Genomic DNA, 20,141 nt, shown 5'->3' on the forward strand with positions numbered 1-20,141 from the left:
CCTACATCTATTTCTGTCTCTATTCCTCTGTATTCCCCCCCCTCACGAATACACACACACACACACACACACACACACACACACACGACTCCTCATGGTAGCAGGTCCCTCTTTGGGCTCAGGATCTGTCCTTCCAGCAGGGTTCCCAGAACCTCTCTGTCCTGCCTCACTTGCACTAGGACATCTAGCAACAAGGGAAGAACTGGTGGCAGTGGGATTTCTGTACCATCCTCCCCCAAGAGGCCAACCCTGCTGCTGCAGGCACAGCCCAGCCTTGGCCCTGACCCCACATGTCACAGCTCTGCCTTCCCTACTGACCTCCCTTCTGTTTCACAGCTGGGATAGGAGACAGCTTGCTCTATACACCTCTGCTGCCCCAACTCCCACACAGCAGGCAGGCGAGGCTCTGGAGCAGGTGAACTGCCAGCCCAGTGGAGAAGCAGCCTCCCTTCCTGGCTTCCTGATTCTTCCCCAGTTGCCATGGTAATTGAAGGAGCAGTGTTGAGACCCAACACCATGGAAGCCCAGTGCTCAACTTCGAAAGGGATCAGGCAGAAGCTGGGCCCAGGCTGCAAGGACTCACTCCAACCTCTTCTTGTGGGACACCCATGGATGTATAGCCCAGTCCTTATGGGTGTTACATGGATGGTTGTTTTTCTCAGAATGGGTACTGTATGCCAGACACTAAACTAAGAACATCACCCCCATCCTTTGACCAGACCAGCCTTGCCACAGCCCAAGACCCACGTCAGGCTCAGGAAGCAGGCTTCAGACTTGGCACACCCAGTCAGGAAGTGGCAGAGCCCTGGAGGCCAATGGAATCTCTCAGGCTCTCCCTGGGCACAGCCACTTCACACCCCACTGGCTTTTTCTTATGCTTCCCTCCCCTCTCCCCCCCCCAGTCTTCTTCCTGAACCCCTCAAGGTCACATACCCCCTTTCCTCAGACTTGACATGTAAGAGATCTGAAGACTATTTATGAGAGACAGGGAGGGGCGGCCTGGCCCTTGGCCCGTGCAAATTGTACTCTGGGTGTGCAGTGCCTTCCACCGGGTGAGACCGAGGGAGGAAGGCAGCCAGGTGCCTGGGTGTGTGTGAGTCTGTGTGTTTGGGTCTGAATCCTCCTCCCCTTCCTTGAGTCCAACCCCCCCCAACCCCCAACACACACACACACACTTTTTCCCCAAGAGTGTGTGAGCAACAGTGACAGCTAAATGCAAAACCGCCTGTGCAATCTGTCCAGGAAGAAACAGCTTTGAAGACGGGTTTATATGGTTACCCATATGTTAGAGCCCCTAAGAAAGGATGAAAAGGAAGAGTTCTCTGAGTCTGCCCCTCCCCCAGCCTAGCTCCTGGCCTCTCCTGGCCTTGGGGTCTCCCAGCCATAGAGGAAGAAGACGGGGGGGGGGGGGACGTCACACCCCTCCCAGATCTCATACCTACGCTCTTCTCCGAAAAACACCAGAATCAGGCTTCCTTCCCAGAATGTCTGCCCACCCAAGAACCAGAACTGTAACCCAGGCTGCTTTCTGCTGGCTACTGAGGGGCTTCCTGCCCTGCCCTGAGGGGCTAAGCTCTCCTTGTCCCATTAAGGAATCTTTCCACCAGGTAGAACAGAGACAACCACCTGCCTCAGCTAGGTCGTTCTCTGCCCAAAGCAGCCTCCCTCCCCGCTGTGGTCACTACATCCAGTCCCCTTTAGGGTCCCCAATTTCTTCACTGTGTGTGTATGTGTTGATTTTTTTTTTCTGATAGAAAAAAATGGAAATTAGGTTACATAAAAGATGTATGCTTCCAAGCCCAGAGCGGCCCTTTTAATGAGGGTTGCGACGTCTCCCTCCCCACGCCCATAAACCAGCCGGTTGGACGTCACCACTAATTCGTTTCAGCGGTGATAGGATAAAGCAGGGACATTAAGAAATAAATTCCCCCTCACGACCCTCGCTGAGCTCGCTGCGCGGTCCCTGCATATTGATGCAGCCGCAGGGTGCGAGAGCGGCTACTTAGCACAGCGGCTGCTCCTAGGGGCAGCTGCGGCCGGGGTGAGCCAGGTTGCGCGAGGGGAAGCTGGCAGCCTCCAGTCCTGAACTTGGCTGGGCTAGAGCGGAGCGAGGCGGGAGCAAGAGGCTGGGAGGGGGCGGGGAGCGCTCGCTCTGGAAGCTCCTACCCTGTGGCGCTGTTGGAGCCCGGAGCATCCTGCCCCGGAGCGAGGCTCTGGATCCGCGCGCTCAGCAGCTGCGGGAGGAGGAAGCGCGGAAGACAAGGTGATCAGCGTGATCCATAGCCCTGGAACTGCGCGGGCTTAGCGGCAGGTGAGTTCTCAGCCCTGGACCCAAGGTATCCGACGTCCCTTCTCCTTCTCCGGACCTGCGCTCCAGCTCTGGCGGGCGGTGTGCGCCCCAACTTGGCTTTCCTTGGCGGCCTGGCTCTCCGGGCAATGGGGCGTACCCGGGTCCGGGCTTTGAGCTCCTGGAAAGGTGGGGTCCTGCCACCTCGATCCAACTTTACAAAGGCAGGGGACCCTCCCACCCATTCCCTGCAGGTTCCCAACCTCCGTGTCACAATGGCAGAGATCCGATCGTAACCAGAGGCGATCTTGACCCCAGGCGCGCTCGTGAAGCTGGGGGATACACAACCCTGGAGACCTTGTCACCTGCAGGGGTCTCAACTTTCAGCCACCTCCTCCTCCAAGAGCTCCTTTCCTCCTCTCTTCAGGCACCCCTAACCCCCGTGACCCTGTTGGGGACTCTGGCTTGGCCAGAGGGGAGACCCAGCTGCAGGGTGGATTTGCTGGAGCACGCTCCTTGGCTTTTCAACTTTGCCCCATCAGCCCGGGCGCTTCCGTGGCTGGCATGATCCAGTGAAGCAGCTACTCCCCCCCCCCCAACACACACACACCCCGGAAAGTTCATCTCTCCCGCCAAGGAGATGGTTAAGAGCACTGATAGTTCCCAGAGCAGAAGAGGGTCACTCTGCCAGGGCTCAGGATCCCTGCCACTCACAGCCTTGCATCCAAGTGGTCCAGGAGTGAGACAGGGTTTCCAGGAGACCCAGCTTCCCTGGCCACTGGTGGACACTTGGGTTGTACCCCAGGGAACAGGAAGTAAGAAGCTTGCCTCCACCCTAAGGGCAGGGGAGCCTCAGTAGCCACAGCTGTCTACACACTGTGAATCTGGCTTTCTGGAGCAAGAGAGGCTCACACAGGTGTACAGTCCCAGCAGGGATCTTAGAGCGATTCCCCTGGGGTTCTAATCCTAGAGCTACCGTTTCTGGTAAGTCTCTTCTCCCTCTTCCTAAGCCTCTGTTTTTCTCGTGCGTGAAACAGAGAAATGGCCCTTTCCTGGGGATCTGTTGGCAAACCTTTAAAACATCGTAACGTTTATGTGAAGCTATGGGCAGGTACTCAGCGCGCGGGAAATACTACTGGTGGTCGGGTCTGATGTTACCCGGGACAGATCTTGGGGCCTCTGTGTCTTGTGGGTTCCCATAAATCAAACCAAGGGTCCTCCGGAGGGTGATTAAGGCTATGCTCACCTCCACCTCCCAGTCTGTCCAAGCAGCCCCTGGGGACAGATGCATCACATTTTGCTGTAGACGAGACTCTAGAAATGTTGTCTGACTCCTAGGGAACCCCAAAGCTTGCTTTACACACATAGACACAGACTGTGAAGGGAACTCTAGAGGCTTCCACAGAGAGAGAGTTCCCAAAGGTGAGCTGGCAGGGGCAATGTGCAGGCAACCCCAGGGCACTCAGAAAGTATCTACCCCAATGATAGGGAAGACCAAAAGGGGATGACCCCTCAGGCCACTCCTCCAAAGGGAGTTGGGGGGAAAGTACCCCCTTGCTCATCCCTACCCAAACCGAGATCAGAGTAAATAGCAGGCTTGAGGGTGGGGCATTAGCATAGCTTCCTGGAGAATTGATTTTCTTGCTTGGATGGGGGGGGGGAGGTGTTTTGGTATTTTTTTAAGTGGAGGTTATTTGGGAGTTTGGTTTTTAAACTGGGGGGTATATGCCAGAATGGAATAGGGATCAGGCCCACTCTTCATCCTTGGGAGTCTCAGCAGAAAGGTTTGTGAATCCTTCACAGGTTCCCTATGATTGCCAATGTCACTGCCCCAGCCCAGATTCTAGAAGAAACCTAGGGCTGTGAGGCTTTGCGCATGCTGCAAGCTTCTACTGCATACAGGATGCGTCTGGAATATCTTGACTTTCCCAATACCTAGGATAACTATCTGAACCTCACTTTGCAGATGTAGAAACTGGGATAGGGCAAACCAAGCCAGCTGCCCATAGTCAACAAGAAGACCTTCATCGGGTTTGTAGCTTCCTAATCTGAGGAGGTTTGCATCCATAGCCAGCCTGACGTGTACCCCGCTTTTGTGCTCATGGATCTACTTCCAAATGTGTCTGTACAACAAGACCACCCTTAAACAGACTCCATAAAGTCTGATAACCACCCCCCCCCCCAAATCCCAGACCATGTAGGGAAAGAATAAGCAGCACAGTAAAGACCTGTTGTAGATTTCTGTATGAAGCTCAGTTCGCTCCATGGCAGTGTGACGGTCTAGTTGGTCACTTAACATCTCTGAACTCTAGCCCCATTATCTGTCAAATAAGAGCAACCACTCCTACACGAAACTGTTTTAAAGATGTTGTGATGTCTGTAACCGGGGCTCTGGACATGCCAGTCCTGTGGTAACGCTGTTAATATTTTAATTAAAGAAAGAGAAGAAAATCCAAGTTGGGAGGTCTGCCCTGGAGCAAACATGAGCTCTAGAATCTCCTGCCTCTGGATCATTCTTCCCAAATGGACACTGTCAGCCCCTAAAGGCTCTGCTCTATCTCTGTGGACTAACCCTTGGGGCTTGCACTACGGAAGAAAATCTCTGGGGGGTCTCTACACTAGACAGCAAGGAGCTGTCCAAGGTGCTGGGGAAAGAGTGTTCTGAATACTTCTAGCCCTCACAGGGACGACTTGGTTGGGGGTCAGCGCCTAGATTTTTGTAAGCATGAAGAAATTTATGCCATGTTCTCTCTCTCTCTCTCTCTCTCTCTCTCTCTCTCTCTCTCTCTCTCTCTCTCTCTCTCTCTCTCTCTCTGTCTTATGACAGCTCTCTGCTCACTGCCTGTCACTCAGGTTCCCCATAGGTCTGGGCAGGGGTGTGGGCATACTTCAGAATGCAGTTAAGAACAACAGGCAAGAAGCATACACTGGACAGGCTGGCATCCTGAGAGGTTGTATTTCAGGAGTAATAATCACACAGGCTGTTTCCACGAAGGGGCATGCTTTCCTACCCCAAAACAATGTGGGACTGCGTGCTTAACAACATGAAGGCCACATGCCCTTTTGTCTCTTTCTGATGTCTGACCACCATTAGACGTCTTCCAATCTAGTGAATATCAAACACCTTCCCAGCAGACCAGCAATGTCAGAGCCATGAATCAGAGATACTTGAAGCCCTCTGCAGAGTCCTCCTCCCCTGCAGGAGACAGGAATTCTCTGCATTTAAATTGAGTTTTTCCAGAAGATTCTAAAGCCTTCAGTTCCGGACCTCATAGTACAGGAGGGAAACTAAGACTTGGAGAGGTCGTGTGACTTGTTGAAACTTGCACATCCTGTCTCTGACAAAGCGGGGGGCGGGGGGGATAGCTTCATGTCTTGACATTTTAGCTGTCATGTTTTCCTCACAGTAGAGAGGCCCCAGAGTCAGGCATGGAAGAGGGTAGGAGTTTTCTCTCTTCCAGTTGTCCCTATAGGTCTGTGAGCTCTTGGGGATTCCTCCCACTTCAGCCTTGCTAGCCATCAGCCCTGAGGTCCTACCTAACAGTGAGCCTTTACCCACTGGTTAATCCTTTCAGAGAGAAACTTCCTGTTTTAATATGACCCAACAGAAATAACTTCGGAATCAAGCAGATACACCCGGTTTAACTGTCACTGGTCTCATCGAAGCCCTTGCTTTGTGCTCAACCCTGGCCCAGCCTTTGGTGAGCCTTGAATGTATCTGGGGCACTTGAGCTCCTGACCCTGGGAAGGAGGGGGGTGAGTAGCCTGTCATGCTGGAAAATGGAGCACATTCAGAGATGTTTAAGGCAAATAATGCATCAACAGAAAATGCCACTAAGTCTCCAGTGTGAGCTGCTGTATCAGGGCTCTTTGGGCTCACATCTTGCTGAAACTGTATTCGGTGAGAAAAGCCGAGAATGAGGGCAGTTACCATGAGTGGCTCCACAAATCACACCAGTGGGTGTCAAATGTGACATCATGTGTGTGCTAATGCTGCCTGCCCAAGGGCAGGAGCCTGATACAGGTAGCATGAGCCCCACCCTGAGGTTGGCTAAAACCAGACAGTGGAGCATCCAGCAAGCCCTATGCCAGGTGTGACATTTGCTCAGTAGTGGTGGGTGTACTTTGCCATTGTTGCCAGGGTGGTGTGGCTGAGGGCATCGGGGGAGACATCTCAGAAGCAGGGGCCTCAGAGATGGTACCCCAATTTGCACTAATCTCTTCAGTGGCAGGGCATCCTCCACTATGAGCTGGCCACAGTCAAATTGCAAAGTGTCTCAGAGAATCAATAGATACATCATTCTGGGATGCATCCAGGGACTTGGTGACTTGAGGTGAATGAGCTGAGCCCCCCCCAACCCTTGACCTATCATCCATGCAATCAGAAGTACTATATGAGCTGTCAGGAGTTGGTCACTAAACATCGTGAAAGGGGATAGGCAGAACCCAGAAGGAAGGAACCCTGAAGCAGGAGACCCCTTCAGTCGGCCAGTTGTTTGGTCTGAGCCTTTTCCTCAAGCTCCGCCTCCATTTTCTATCGCTGAAACAGAGGCTTTGAAATCTATGGTGGCTCCGTCTATATGACTACTGAGATTCTGGGCTAGGCTGGCATACCATACAGTTTTGTTTGTTGGTTTGGATTTGGTTGGAGGCTCCTGTTACAGGCTTTTGTTACATTTGATTAGGTTCATTGATTCTGGTCCTCTCAGGACCAGTAAGTACGGCCCGTGCCACCTGCCTGACCTTGGAGGTGTCTGGGCTGCAAGCCCTGGGCTAGAGCCTCATGGCTGTGAAATCCCTTCCTCACCCGAGATGTGCGATGCTCAGACACAGTTCCTGAATTATACCCAAAGGGAGAGTTCCCTGTTCAAATGGAAGATGCAAACCCTTTGCAAAGGATGCAGCAGGGAGGCACATCTGTCTCGCATGTTTCCTGTGTTCTGTGCCTCACCATACCAATGCTGCCTTGTCTTATTTGGGATTTTCCAGAAAACATGGTTCTGAGTCTGGGGCATGACGTTGTGCTCCAAAAGTTTGTGCTACAGTCCCTGGAGTCAGTTCTCTGGGCTTTTGAAAATGCCCCAAAGCCATTAACTTCTGTCGGAAACATTGGCCCAACATCTCAGCATTAAAGAACTCTCAAAAAAATGGCTTCTATTATTATTACTATCATCATTACTGTTGCCAAATTGAAAAAAAAAAGTGAGCTTTCTGGAACCCATTTCCAATTAAACATGAAGAAGGGATCTTGTATGAAATGAAAAGCTTCAGACAGAAGCAGCCATCACTTCTTAGCTAAGGGGTTTGGCTTCTTGTGATAAACAAGAGCTAGGCGGGTTGCTTTAGGGAGCAAACCTTGAACTCCTAACTCCAGCCAGATTTCCTAAGAGAGGGGGTGACATCAAGAAAGGATAAGGTGGTCCCTTCTGCTAAGAAAGTGGTTCTCAACCTGTAGGTCATGACCCCTTTAGAGTTTAAACGACCGTTTTATAAGGGTCACATATCAGACATCCTACATATCAGATATTTACATAACAGTTCATAACAGTAGCAAAATTACTAATCATGAAGTAGCAATGAAATAACTTTATGCTTGGGAGTGTTACCACAGCATGAGGAGTCGTATTAAAGGGTCACAGCATTAGGAAAGTTGAGACCCACTGAGCTAAGATGTCTACAGGGTCTAAAAGGCATCCAGTTGCCAGAATCTAGGCATAAGGCCTGGGGTGTGTATAGTCAGTCCCATTTAGCCATAAAAGTGCCATGTGGATCTTGTCAGGCTGTCTCCCATCCTGGGAGTTTTAAGCGAGCAGGGGTGGGGGAATAACTTATAGATAGATTTCAGTGACAACTAATGTCTTATGGGCTCATTTGTCTCACTGATGGTTGGAACTGTAGCTCAGCTCTGAAATGCTCAACAAGTGAAATGAAATCCAATTACAATCACGAGCCAGTGTTCAGGTAGCCGACAGAGTCAAGGACAGATCTGCTGACAAAGCGAACTTTTCGCCTCTCATTCCCTCTTGTGATGCAGTCACAGAGATGAGACCCCTTTGTTTCCGTATAAAGCACAACAGAAGTTCACCAGACCTGATAGGTGTCCCGGCTAGATGGTTTTTTTTTTCTTCCTTCCTTTTATTATTTTTTGATTATCTGGATACTTTTATTATTTTTTTATTATCTTTTTTTTTTTTACCAGACATTCAGAACTCTGATGTGGGGATAAATACAGCATAAGTAGTAAATCAATTCCTTACTGCTTAGAGAGAAAGTAGACAGGGCTGATGAGATGGCCCAGCAGATAGAGAGGCTTGCCGCCAAGTGTAATGACCGGAGTTCAATCCCTGGAACCTGCAAGACTGACCTGCCTGAAGCATGTTGTTTTCTTCTGACTCCCCGCCCCCCACCAACCCCCGTTGGGTTAGCACCTCCTCCTGGATTCTAGAAACAGGAAGCCCTCTCAGGGAATGGATGATAGGAAAAGGTTGTGATAACATTGGGTACAAGAATGTGTGAGCTTTGTTTTTTTAAAACACATGGGTGTAATCAGACTAAATTTCTATTCTAAGCTAAAGCTATTGTCAAAGGTAGGCATTCCACACTTGGTCTTGAACTCATGGCTCACCGTGGCTGGGAGGCAAGATGTCAGCCTTCTTCTCAAGCAGTGAGACTTCAGCTTCCTGCACAGATTGGCATTAAGATAAATATATACACACACACAACTTCAGTAGGTATTGAGGGAAAATTTTAAGAACACAGCCAGAGTCTTTAAGAATTTAGGGCTGAAAGTGATGACTCATACACACAGAAGACTGAGACAGAAAGACTGTCCCAAGTTTGAGGCCAGCCTAAACTACAGAATGAGACCCTGTCTCAAAATAAAACACATAATAATATGTATTCTATCATATTAATGACTGTTCATATTAACACGTTTATATAATGTTATAATTATTTTTATTATTGTCATTACTCGGAGCTGAAAGAACATGACGTCTCTAACTTATTTTAAGATGATTCATTGTAAGGACCCGGATCTGGCTCAGAGGCAGAACACCTCACAACCATATGCAAGGCCTGGGTTTCTGAGAAATAAGACAAACAGATAAATGAACAGACAGGCAGACAGGCATGCAATGGTAAATGGCTGGATCTGTAAATAGCTTGCAGATAGAAGAATGAATGTATAGCTTGATGATGCTCTGATAGGGACTATATACACACGTAAACAGTTACGGAGTCTAATGGAAACTTCGAGGGTGGTGGTATGCTATTCATCTAGGGTTTCTGTGCTTCAGTATTTCCTAACAAGTCATTGGTGCTCACCTATAAGCCTAGCACTTAGAAGGCTGAGGCAGGAGGAGTTTAAGGCCAGCCTTGGCTAAGACAGCAAGACCTTGTCTCAACAAATACATAGGTGTGTGTGTTTTTGCAGGGGTATGTGTGTGCGCATCCATGTGTGTGCACACCTGGGCATGGGTGTGCATGATTTCCTAATATGTTGGGAGGTGCAATTTTAGTGAAACTTCCTTCCTCTTTCAGTTTCCTGATTGCTGAGAAGAATGGTAGACATAGCCTCAGCTACATGAGACCTTACCAAAGAAATAAATAAAGGAAAAAAGAAAGAGAGAAAGAGAGAAAAGAAAGAAAGGAAGGAAGGAAAAGAAAGAAAGAAAGAAAGAAAGAAAGAAAGAAAGAAAGAAAGAAAGAAAGAAAGAAAAAGAAGGAGAGGGGGAGGGAGAGAGGGAGGAAGAGAGAGAGAGAGAGAGAAAGAGAGAGAGAGAGAGGAAAATTTATCTTTCCTACTTGGCACCATCATCCCCACATACACAGGCATGCACTCACCCCTGAACACCCACTCTCTTCCCTCCTTCCCTTCCCCTTCTTCCCCTGGAAGACTCACACACACCCTTCCCCTAGCCCCTACCCCCTACCCCCTAGGTTTAGTAAAAATCCACCGTTTCTTCCAGGAATCCCTTCTTTACATTTGTCCCTGGACATTTTAACTAAGGCCATGCATCTCTGCCTTCTGAGGTCTGGTGACGGCGTCATTTATGGCTCTATAAGTCCCCACCTAGCATGCTTTCTTCGGGTTTATCATTTCATGGGCACTGAGCCTCTGGCGGCAGCAGATCAGGTCCTAGACCTCCTGAACCTGTGGCAAACGTGACGTGAACATGCAGGGGCAAACCTTGGGTAAGCAGGGGGTGGGCATGCAGCAAATGCATGGCATATGTGTCGTGAACATGCGGCAAACATGTGAATGTGTGGTAAACATTTACTTGTGGTGAGGAGACTGCAATGAGCATGCGTCAAGCCTGTGGATCACTCATAGAATTCCTTTCTAAGCCATCCTCTCCCAGGCCAGTGTGGCATCCTGGCTGTGCCTACAAGCTGTGTTTCTTCTAGCTCTGTGCGGTTGTTCATATAACAACTCTGACCCCCCTGGTGACAGTAAGCCTTCTCCTGGGCCCAGGCCTGTCATTCTGGAGCTGCTAGAGCTGTGAGATAAACCACAAAACACTAGGCACCTCCGAACGAGCAATAATGAAAATGAGAACTCAGGAGCCTAGTTCAAGCTAGGTTCTAGTGCAGCCCTGTAACCTGAGCCAGTGGCTCTGAAGCCTGTCCCTAGCCTCTCTTTTCTCTTGTGGAAGCCAGGTTAATCCACCTCACACCTCATGGTATTACAATCATAAATTAGCTTCTCAGGGCTCACTAGCAAAGCCAGTGGGGCAAAGACAAAGAGGGGACTTCCCTGGCTCAACTCAGAGCACAGCCATGACCATCAGAAGCCACTCTGAGTTCCTTATCCCAAGCCACAAGGGAGGGTGGGGTGCCACCAGTGTCCCAGCAGGACCCAGAAGACATCTGTGGCTGGGGTTTCCAAGATTCTTTATAAAGTCATTCTTGAGGGACAGTTAAAGGCTCTGACCGGGAGAGTGATGTAACCAGGAACTTAGAACAAAGCCTGGAAAGGAAGAGCTTGGCTCGTGTCATCCCAAGTCACTGCTGTCTTCATCTTACAGACGAGAGAGCAGGAATCGGGGTGCTAAAGGCCTGGCCAGAGCCACTTGAAGTCAGGATAGGAACCTGATGCCGGGGAAGGTGCCTCTGGTCTCCGTCCTTTCTCCCACCCCTCTGAGTCATCCTGGATGGGTAAATGGGCTGTACTTGTCCTTGTCCTCTGATAGCAGTTTGGGGGAGACTTGTAGCATCCGTCTGAACCAGACAGAAAGGGAGTATGTCCTTGAAGCAGAGGTAGGCTGTGGTCTCCCAGGGGATCGGCAGGTGTGCCGTGCCAAAGGAGACAAACTCGAAGCCCAGAGAAGGCACTACACAGAAAGCACGTGGAACCTGGAATAACATCTTCCCTCTGTGTGGAGGACGGAGACTGGTGTCTGCTCTGTTCTGGGGACTGCTGGGACCGGGGTGACATCAAGAGAAAAAACCCTGTTGAGAAGGTATCACCACAAGAAGGGCTCGATGCCCATCCCACAGTGAGAGGAGCATTAGATGGGGCACGTACCTAGCAAGAGTCTGGGTGGTAGGGAGCTGGCCTAGTAAGACTCCAGCGGAGGGGGCATGCAGGCGGCGGTGGACTTCAACCAGGGCCTAGGAAGTTAGGGGAGCCTCAGCCGGAGGCGTGAGCTCAGCTGAGGTTGTGTGACTTCAGGGGACCCCGTGAGTCACCTCTGTCTTCCAAGCCCAGCTGTTTTGTGACCCCTCACTAAGGAGCTCCAAACGGTGATGTCACGATTTCTTTTTAAAATTCACTTTATAGGGAATGTCAAGTCAGGCCAGCCTTCCAAAGCCCTGGGAAACAGAGGTGTGAAGGAGGCTGCTGGTGGCCAAAGGTGGCCAAGAACTCAGGTGCCAGGTAACCTGATGCCATTGCCCACCCCAGTCGTGTGGGACAACTGCATTTGTCTCTGAACGTGAGGTGTAGATCCCCAGCTCTTTCTACCTAGGTGCTTCATGACAATCCTCAATAAACCCAAATAGTTACAAATCACTTCACCTCCCCTCCTGACCTGCCTCTTAACATGGAAAATGGGGTACCTGGAGAAATCTAGGCTTGATATGAGCACATCTTCCAGGGCACAAAGAAAACCTGGTATTTCTAGCTTATGTTAAACCTCTTTTTTTTTTTTTTTTTTTTAATGAAAGGAGGGCTTAATGTGAAGCACACACAGCTCACCTGCATACCTATGGGCTGTTATACATAGACTCTGAGCCTTTTTTGAAAACCGCCATATCCTAGATCAGAAATGCTTTTTGTTCATAACAGGGTATAGATTGAACTGAAATTGGGGTTTCATTTGAAACTGTCATCTTTGTAGGTCACAGGATGGTTGAGTAGCCGACAATTTTGTATAGTTCAACCTAATGTTATCTCGCGTCGCTACCCAGAAGTCTTCTCTTGGAGGCTCTGAGGGACTGGCTGCCCACAGCTGCACCAGGCATTTAGGGGGATACTGGCCTCAGGTGTCTCAAATGGTCCTGTGCTCCCGTGCACATGAATCTGAGGCTCCTAAAGGGAGGGAGGGGTCTGTGGGGCTTGAGGGTGTGCGTCTCTGACATGCTCCCAAACAGTGTCAGTGATCCTGGCCTGTGGACCAGGCTCTGGGAAGCAGGGCACCAGATGGCATCCATCACTGGTGATTTAAAAAACTCCACCCAGATCTCTCTTTTTCACCTCTCCTTTTTCTGAATCTGTGATTGCTTTCCCGAGGCCGTGGAGTCCAGTCGACTGCTCTCCTCTTTGTCAGGCATCCTCAACTCCTCCCTGCAGCAGGTGGAAGGACAGGAAGGGATTTCTGCCTCATCCTTACTTTGTAGCAGACACCTGCTGGAACTGCCGCACACTGGACAGCCTGGACTCTCCTGTCCTCAAGCACCTCGCTGGTTTGATTCTGCTAATGGTGCAGCCTCTGTTCCTGGGTTATTGAGCACCTAAGCTGTGCCAAGCCAGGCAGCTCACTGAAAAGACAATAAACCCAAGAACCATGATCTCTGTCAGCAGGTAGCATCCGACCTCACAGCTCATTTGGGGGGTCAGAGTGTTTGGTTCTATTTTGAGAACAAAGTAAAACAGAGTCGTTACTCAATAAAAGCAGTTGGTGAGAGGATTGGAGCAGGGGTTTTCCGAGACCACAATCCTTACTTTTGTTTTATCTTCTCAGTTTAAAAAAGCTGTGCTCTGCATGACAGTTCTTCACAGCCTGCCCGATAGTCTTCTGTCCGAATCACGGAACTAATCTTTGAAACGTTTACTTCCTGAAGTGACTAGAATCCTCCTGCCTTGCCAGCACCTGTGAGTTCTTCCAGCACCCCATTCTCCACCCTAAGATGCAGGTTATACTAGAGGGTGATTTGCTAGGAAGGGAAGAGAAGCGATTTGTAACTATTTGGGCTTATTTAGAATAGTCTAGAAGCAAGAAGCCCAAAAATCTGCAACCAGCATTCTGAGACTCATGGAGTGTAAGGAAATGAGTCGGGGCTGGTGTGACTCTAAGGGTCCTGAGCTTCTCCTAGCTTCAACAGTCTGAGAAACTCTCTGAAATCTGTCGCCAACCATGACCTTGATTTCACCTGTTAACTTGAGCCACATACGTCTCCTCCTCAAGTTTGGAAAACTATAATGCCATAGACTCTTGAGTGAATACATCGGAACCTGACTCCAGTGTTCTGAGTCCCCTGAGCCCTAAGAACCTCCACAGGCTCCATAGCAAGGCTGAAGCAAAGGGCCCAACGAGTCTCCTGCACCTTCCTGTTAACTTGGGACTGTAGCTCACCTTTACAGTCAGGCTGCTTAAGATATGAGCGACCAGTGCTAATTAAAAATGATAAAAAAAAAACAAAGACTTCAAGTCTAGACAAACTCAGCTGATGTCCCCACTCTTGACTCCAGCTGTATTAACTACCTGTGTCTTTGAGTCTTACGTTTATTTATATATAAAGAGGAGCTAAATAATAACTTGTCTTTCAGAATTTTTTTTAAAGTCCAATTACACTGTAAAGATCTTGTTAGAGGTATAGTTCAGATAGTAGAGTTCTTGCCTAGCAAGCTTTGATCACCAGCACATAAGCCAGGCCTGGTGACTTATGTCTATAATCTTAACACTTGGAAGACAAAGGCAAGAGGGTCCGAAGTCCAAGATCATTCTCAGCTATATATAGAATTCGAGGCCAGTTTGGGATATATGAAATCCCTCATCTTAATTAATTATTCAATTAAAATTACAAGTCTCTATAAAAATGTTCAGAATATTAAAGTTGAGACATTTGGAATTGGTACAACTCACTCATAATACTGTAATGTCTTAAGTTTAAAACTTAATTAATTTAGTAGAAAATATTCCTGGAAATTGAATACTTATTCAGAAATAAGTATTATAAGCATCCAGGCTGATGCCTTCTAAGAAGAGACTGAACTGTACTATTAAATTCTTCAATTAGAAGTAGACTCGTTCTGAGAGCCACATGGACAGCAGATATGTATTGGGTCCATACCTACCTTTGGGACAAGATTCTCCTGTCCTGGGGACTTGTCCCCACACCCATGTTGTTACAGGGAAACTGCTGGTGCATTTTATCCAGTTTGAAAGCCTTAACCTTTTACTCAAATTTGACCTGGTTACATTTATTTTTACTATGGACATAACTTATGGTGGGGAGACTGTCACATCTGTTGCTGTGTTTCCTGTTCAGCAAATTCTCCCTTTGCTGAAATTCTTTAACTAATTCAGGATCCTGTGGTTGTATGATGTGTTTACAGGGATCTTTAAGGACCCCGTGGATGTATGATGTATTTACAGGGATTTTTGAAGTTAAGAGGCTCAGTTCTAGCACCTTAAAATACAGGTTTTACCTTGTTTCCCTCTAGGAGTAGATTTTCCCACATTCTGGGCCTAGCTTCTCTCCCCTAGGTCGTATTTAAGCTCGGCAGGCCAGAGAATGGGGGATGTTGACTGAGTTTCAGGTTCACACTCAGCTGCAATTTGGGGAACACAGTCCACAATGTCCCCTTAAAGAGAAGGGCCCCACATGTCTGTACCTTCGACGTGATGGTTTGCAACGTGTGTTCTCCAAGTATCCATCTGCTCAAATCTTTCCAAAATCCTCAGGAACTATCTCTGAGTACCTTTTCCACTTCATAGGACAATCGAGTCAGACTGTTAGATGACTGACTTGACATCAGTCTGCCAGGCGGGGGAAATGCTGGAGAGTAAGCCAAATCAAGGATATTTCTGTCATCCCCATGGGCTCTCAGAACAGTGGGAGTCGAGGATCACAAACCTTTAACTGATCACAATCCTGCAGGCCACAGTTAAATCATACATCAGGGCTTAGGGAGCGCAATTCCCCAGATGATCTTTGCTCATCACTTGAATCTTCTTCCATCACACAGCCTGCATTCCTCCAGGAAGAGATCCCCTATCCCACCTGTGGCAAACTGAAGCCGAGAGATCTCTGAGGACACGGCCCTCTCCCTCAGCCCTCTCTGTACAACCAATCCCCAGAGCTCCAGAGCTCACCTTCCCTTTCCTTTCCCTCCTCCTCTCTGCATCCTGCCCTCCTCCTAGCTCCCTAACTGTGACCACCCAGTGCTGACCACCCAGTACCTGGAATGACTCCTGCCTGGGCTCCTGTGGCCAGCCTGGGGCTTCCTTCAATCTTCCAGCCAGCAGCAGCCAGAACAATGTTTACAAAATTAGAATCTCACCACATAGTACCTCTGAGGCTCACCATCACTCTCAGAGTAAAGTCCGGAGGGTGTTTTTGACCACTGTACAGAGTAATAAGCTTTGTTAGGACAGTTTGTTGTGTGTACTTAGTGTGTTTTGCTTAGAGCCACCCCACATTCCCATCTCTTCTGCCGATTCCTTCCTCCCCCAACATAGCCCCTTTCTACTTTGACATCCTAAGAATGTCTTAATCTAGATTTTACACAAAGAAAATATGTAACCCCTCCTGATTTTCCTTTTCTGATTTTGTTAAGATAGAGCCTCACCGGGTCACCCAGGATGGCCTGGACTCGTGGTGTACTTTAGCCTCTTAACTGTGTTTCTGAGTCTGGCTTACTTCATTGAACATGGTAACAATGTTGCTGGTGATCTCCAGTTCCATTCATTCAACTGAAAAAAAAAATTACATTTTTTACAAATGTAATTTCATTCTTTACAAAGAAATAAGCTCTGTTACATACATATATCCCCCTTTTTTTTTAATCCACTCATCCATTGATGGCCTTCCTCCCTGGCTCTGTTCCCTGGATGCTGTAAATAGTTCTGGACCATTGAGTTTCCCATTAGTTTGACGACAAACCTAAAGCTACTCTAAAGGTAACAGTCAAGAATGGTAGACATGAGTGCCATGTAACCCTTCCTCCCCGAGCACACACCCACTTGATTTTCTTCTGTAATTGATTGATGAAACCCATCAATATTCCCACATCCCAGATGAGGAATCTGAGGTTAGCAGAAACTGAACCTGGGTCCCAAGTTCTTGTCTTTTCTGGCTCCAGATTCATGGTTTTGACCTCTACCCAGTGGCGAGCAGGCCCAGCCAGGGTGAGAGATGAGCAGAGGGAAAGAGAGAGGGCCTCACTCTGAACTCTGGAACTTTCTGTCATCGTGATGGATGCCGTAGCACACAGGTGGCTGAGCTAGCTCTGGTAATTGAATTTTGTGAGGCCAAGCCAAGAAGAAAGATCCATGATTCCCCTCTTCTCTTCCAGCATGGGGACAGAGCCGTGTAGCTCTGCCAGGGGGTAGACTGACTTTATCACCCCTTCCTCGCCACCGAGTTCTGGGGGCTCGCATGTCTCTGCCTATATCTCTTAGGGTTGGCACCCCAGAATTCTTGATTCTGGGCTCTTTCCACATCCCAAGGAGGAGCTGGTACCCTAGGGTCATATACTCACTCTCCTGGGAATCGGGATCAATCCATGCATCCACAGTACTCAACTGCCCTAAACAACTTACTGAAGGCTCTCAGTCAAACTCAGATCTGTGGACATATAAGAGAAGTCCAGCCCCTAGGCTATGGCACATTAGAAAAAGCGTAGACCCTAATGACGCTCATCTCTGTCCGTCCACACAGATGCGTGCCAGCACTATCATCACCTCTACAGATGTGACACTGACTCAGAGACCCTGAGTAAGTTTCCCATGGTCACAAAGCCGAGCGGAGACAGCCTGGCTTCAAAGGCCTTTTCCTGGTTGGGGAAAGCGATATTCAAAAGATAGAAATCAAGCTAATAATTAAGTATGCAAAACAGTTCATCCATAATCAAGTATAAAAGAATACCCCAAAATGAAGGTTCCCGTTCATACCCCAAATCGTACCCCTTCCTGAGAAGTAAGTACCGATTCCAAGGGCCTTGGGAACATCTCCAGAAATAACGGGTGTATGTCAAACTCACATGAAAATGTGGACAGTAAATGAGATATATAAGTAATTGTTCTATGTTAGTGTGGTTAATTTTAAATGGAGTAATAGATGTTGTTGTTATATTGTTGATGTTGTTGATGATGGTGGTGATGATGGTGGTGGTGGTGGTGGTGGTGATGGTGGTGATGGTGGTGATGATGGTGAATGATGATGATGATGGTGGTGGTGGTGGTGATGATGATGATGAATGTGATGATGATGATGATGATGATGATGATGATGATGATGATGATGATGATGATGATGATAATGATGATGATGATTGAGACGGGGTTTCTCTATATAGCCCTGGCTGTCCTAGAACTCACTCTGTAGACAAGGCTGGCCTCAAACTCAGAAATCCACCTGCCTCTGCTTCCTGGGTGCTGAGATTAAAGCCATGCACCACTATTGCCTAGCAGAGTAATATATCCTGAATGTCACTCCTTACTAACTTTTTAAAAATATTTTTGTTCTTTGAGAACTTCATATATTGTATTTTGATCCGATTCATCCTAACTCCTCCCAGATCAACCCCCACCTCCCTACCCAACCTCAACTTCCTGTCATCCCCCACTCTCTCTTTTAATAACCCATAGACTCCAACTTGTGCTACCCACATACATACTCCTGGATGTTGGGCCATTCCCTGGCCAACTTATCTGGAGCCACAGTTTTAAAGAAACTGACTCTTCCTCACCCAGGACCCATTCACTGTCAGCGCGTGCTGGACCACTGACTGGCTTGATCTCATACAGGCAGCTGCAACTAGTATGAGTTCCTGGGTGCAGCAGCCCTGTCCTGTGCAGGAGACATGGTTCACTCCCGGCTTCCCTGTCCCCTGGTTTTTACACTCCTTCCACACCCTCTTCTGTCATTTTCCCTGAGCCTGGGTAAGCGTGGGGAGTGACATGGATATCCCACTTGTGGCCCAGCAATCTGGTGACGCTTAATCTCTGCACTTTGACCAGGTTTCACACGAACCCCATCCACTGCACAAAGAACCGTCTCTGATGAGGTCACAGAGCTGCACTGATCTGTGAGTAAACAGACTCAATTCCAGAGGACTGTTTGATTTTTAACAGCGTGATAGTACTAGTGAGGGCTGGCCTGACAGATCCTTATAGATCAGCCCCAGCCCAGCTTAACACCGGCCCACAATGATGTAGCACCACAGGGATGGTTACTTTCCCTTGGCTTATCAATGGGTCCTTAGACAAGTATGTATGTGTATGTATGTATGCATGGATGCACATGTGTATTTATGCACATATGTGTTTATGCATATGTGTATGTATGTGTGTGTGTTCCTGTGTGTATGTCTACCTGTGTGAGTGTTTATTGATATCCTATATAGTTTATGTCCTATATGGTTTATCTGAAGGACCATCCAAACCCTCATTAGCCACACCAAAGAAGGCATGTGGAGTTTAAACTGAGGGCCAATAATGTCAAATATCAAAAGAATCTGCACCAAGCAATAGTGTGGGAGAGAACCCATCCCCAGGATCCCTGGCCAGCTAGGTCAGGCTTCTACAATCTTCCTCTGTCCTGAATCAGAGCTGAAATTCTTCCTTCCCAGCTGTGGATTCAATCTAAGAAAGGCCAAGTTAGCAATCTGCAGCTGCCAAGTGGGGGGGGGGGTAGGGGGGGTCCGTGTTTGCCTGGGGATTCACTATAGGACCCAAAGACTCTGGGATCCCCTGAGGCACAGGGTGCCAGCACACCCTGCTGACTTGAAGGGGCGTGGCAGGCTCCAGGCTCTGGCTGGCTGGCGTGGGAAGCGATCCCTTCAGCTTAGATTCTTAAAGGCTGCAAATTAGTGACTCAAGAGACTTGGGAAGTTGATTGTTTGGGGTATTGTTTAAAGGGGGCACCGCTTTTCTTGTCTCTTGTTTGTATGGGGGGGTGGCTATATCTCGTGCTTTTTTTAAGACTTGGGAACTTGAAATCTGTGTTTAAGTAGGATTGGAGGGGATGGCCACAAGGCTGTGGCACCAAGCCGAGAGTGACCTTGTGGCCCTGCAAAGTACAAACAGATACAAGCTCACAGGCTAGGTTTTGTTTTCTTTAATACTGTTCATCTAAAACACAGTACATCTGTGGTCAGAACCTCAGTGATCTGGCATCCCATGATGAGGAACCGCTGTTTGGTGACAAGGACGTGTGCACTGACCTCCGATTTGCAGTGCCTGGGGAGATCCATGGACATCTGCCCCTTTTCTGAGTGATCACTGTATTTGTGTGTGCAGAATTTCCCCCGCATACATTTTTCTCACCCGACAGTGTGTATGGGGGCTCCTTTCTGATCTGTCCATATCTACCGTGTTCTCTGAAACACACTCATTGTATGAGGGTTTGTCTGCTGCCCAGAGGGCAGGTTTCAGGGACAGGACACTCCAGTTCCACCCTCTCC

The 20,141-nt window shown here is 48.5% G+C and overlaps 1 protein-coding gene across 4 annotated transcripts in view; it reads left to right on the forward strand.

Moving 5' to 3' along the window:
* The window catches only part of Nos1 (nitric oxide synthase 1), a 175,176-nt gene that overhangs the window by 53,370 nt on the left and 101,665 nt on the right, over positions 1 to 20,141 (forward strand). Inside the window, exons 1-2 of one of the 4 annotated variants that reach the window (XM_031337635.1) lie at positions 1,785 to 2,311; positions 18,697 to 18,764. The exons of 1 other annotated variant lie outside the window; for it this stretch is intronic. The gene's annotated coding sequence lies outside the window, so the exon portion shown is untranslated. Of the gene's footprint in view, positions 1 to 1,784; positions 2,312 to 18,696; positions 18,765 to 20,141 lie in introns of those variants that run through there. 2 more of the 4 variants (XM_031337634.1, XM_031337633.1) reach the window with 2 other exon arrangements.

Source organism: Mastomys coucha, unplaced genomic scaffold (assembly GCF_008632895.1).
Source record: "Mastomys coucha isolate ucsf_1 unplaced genomic scaffold, UCSF_Mcou_1 pScaffold22, whole genome shotgun sequence".
NCBI lineage: Eukaryota > Metazoa > Chordata > Mammalia > Rodentia > Muridae > Mastomys > Mastomys coucha.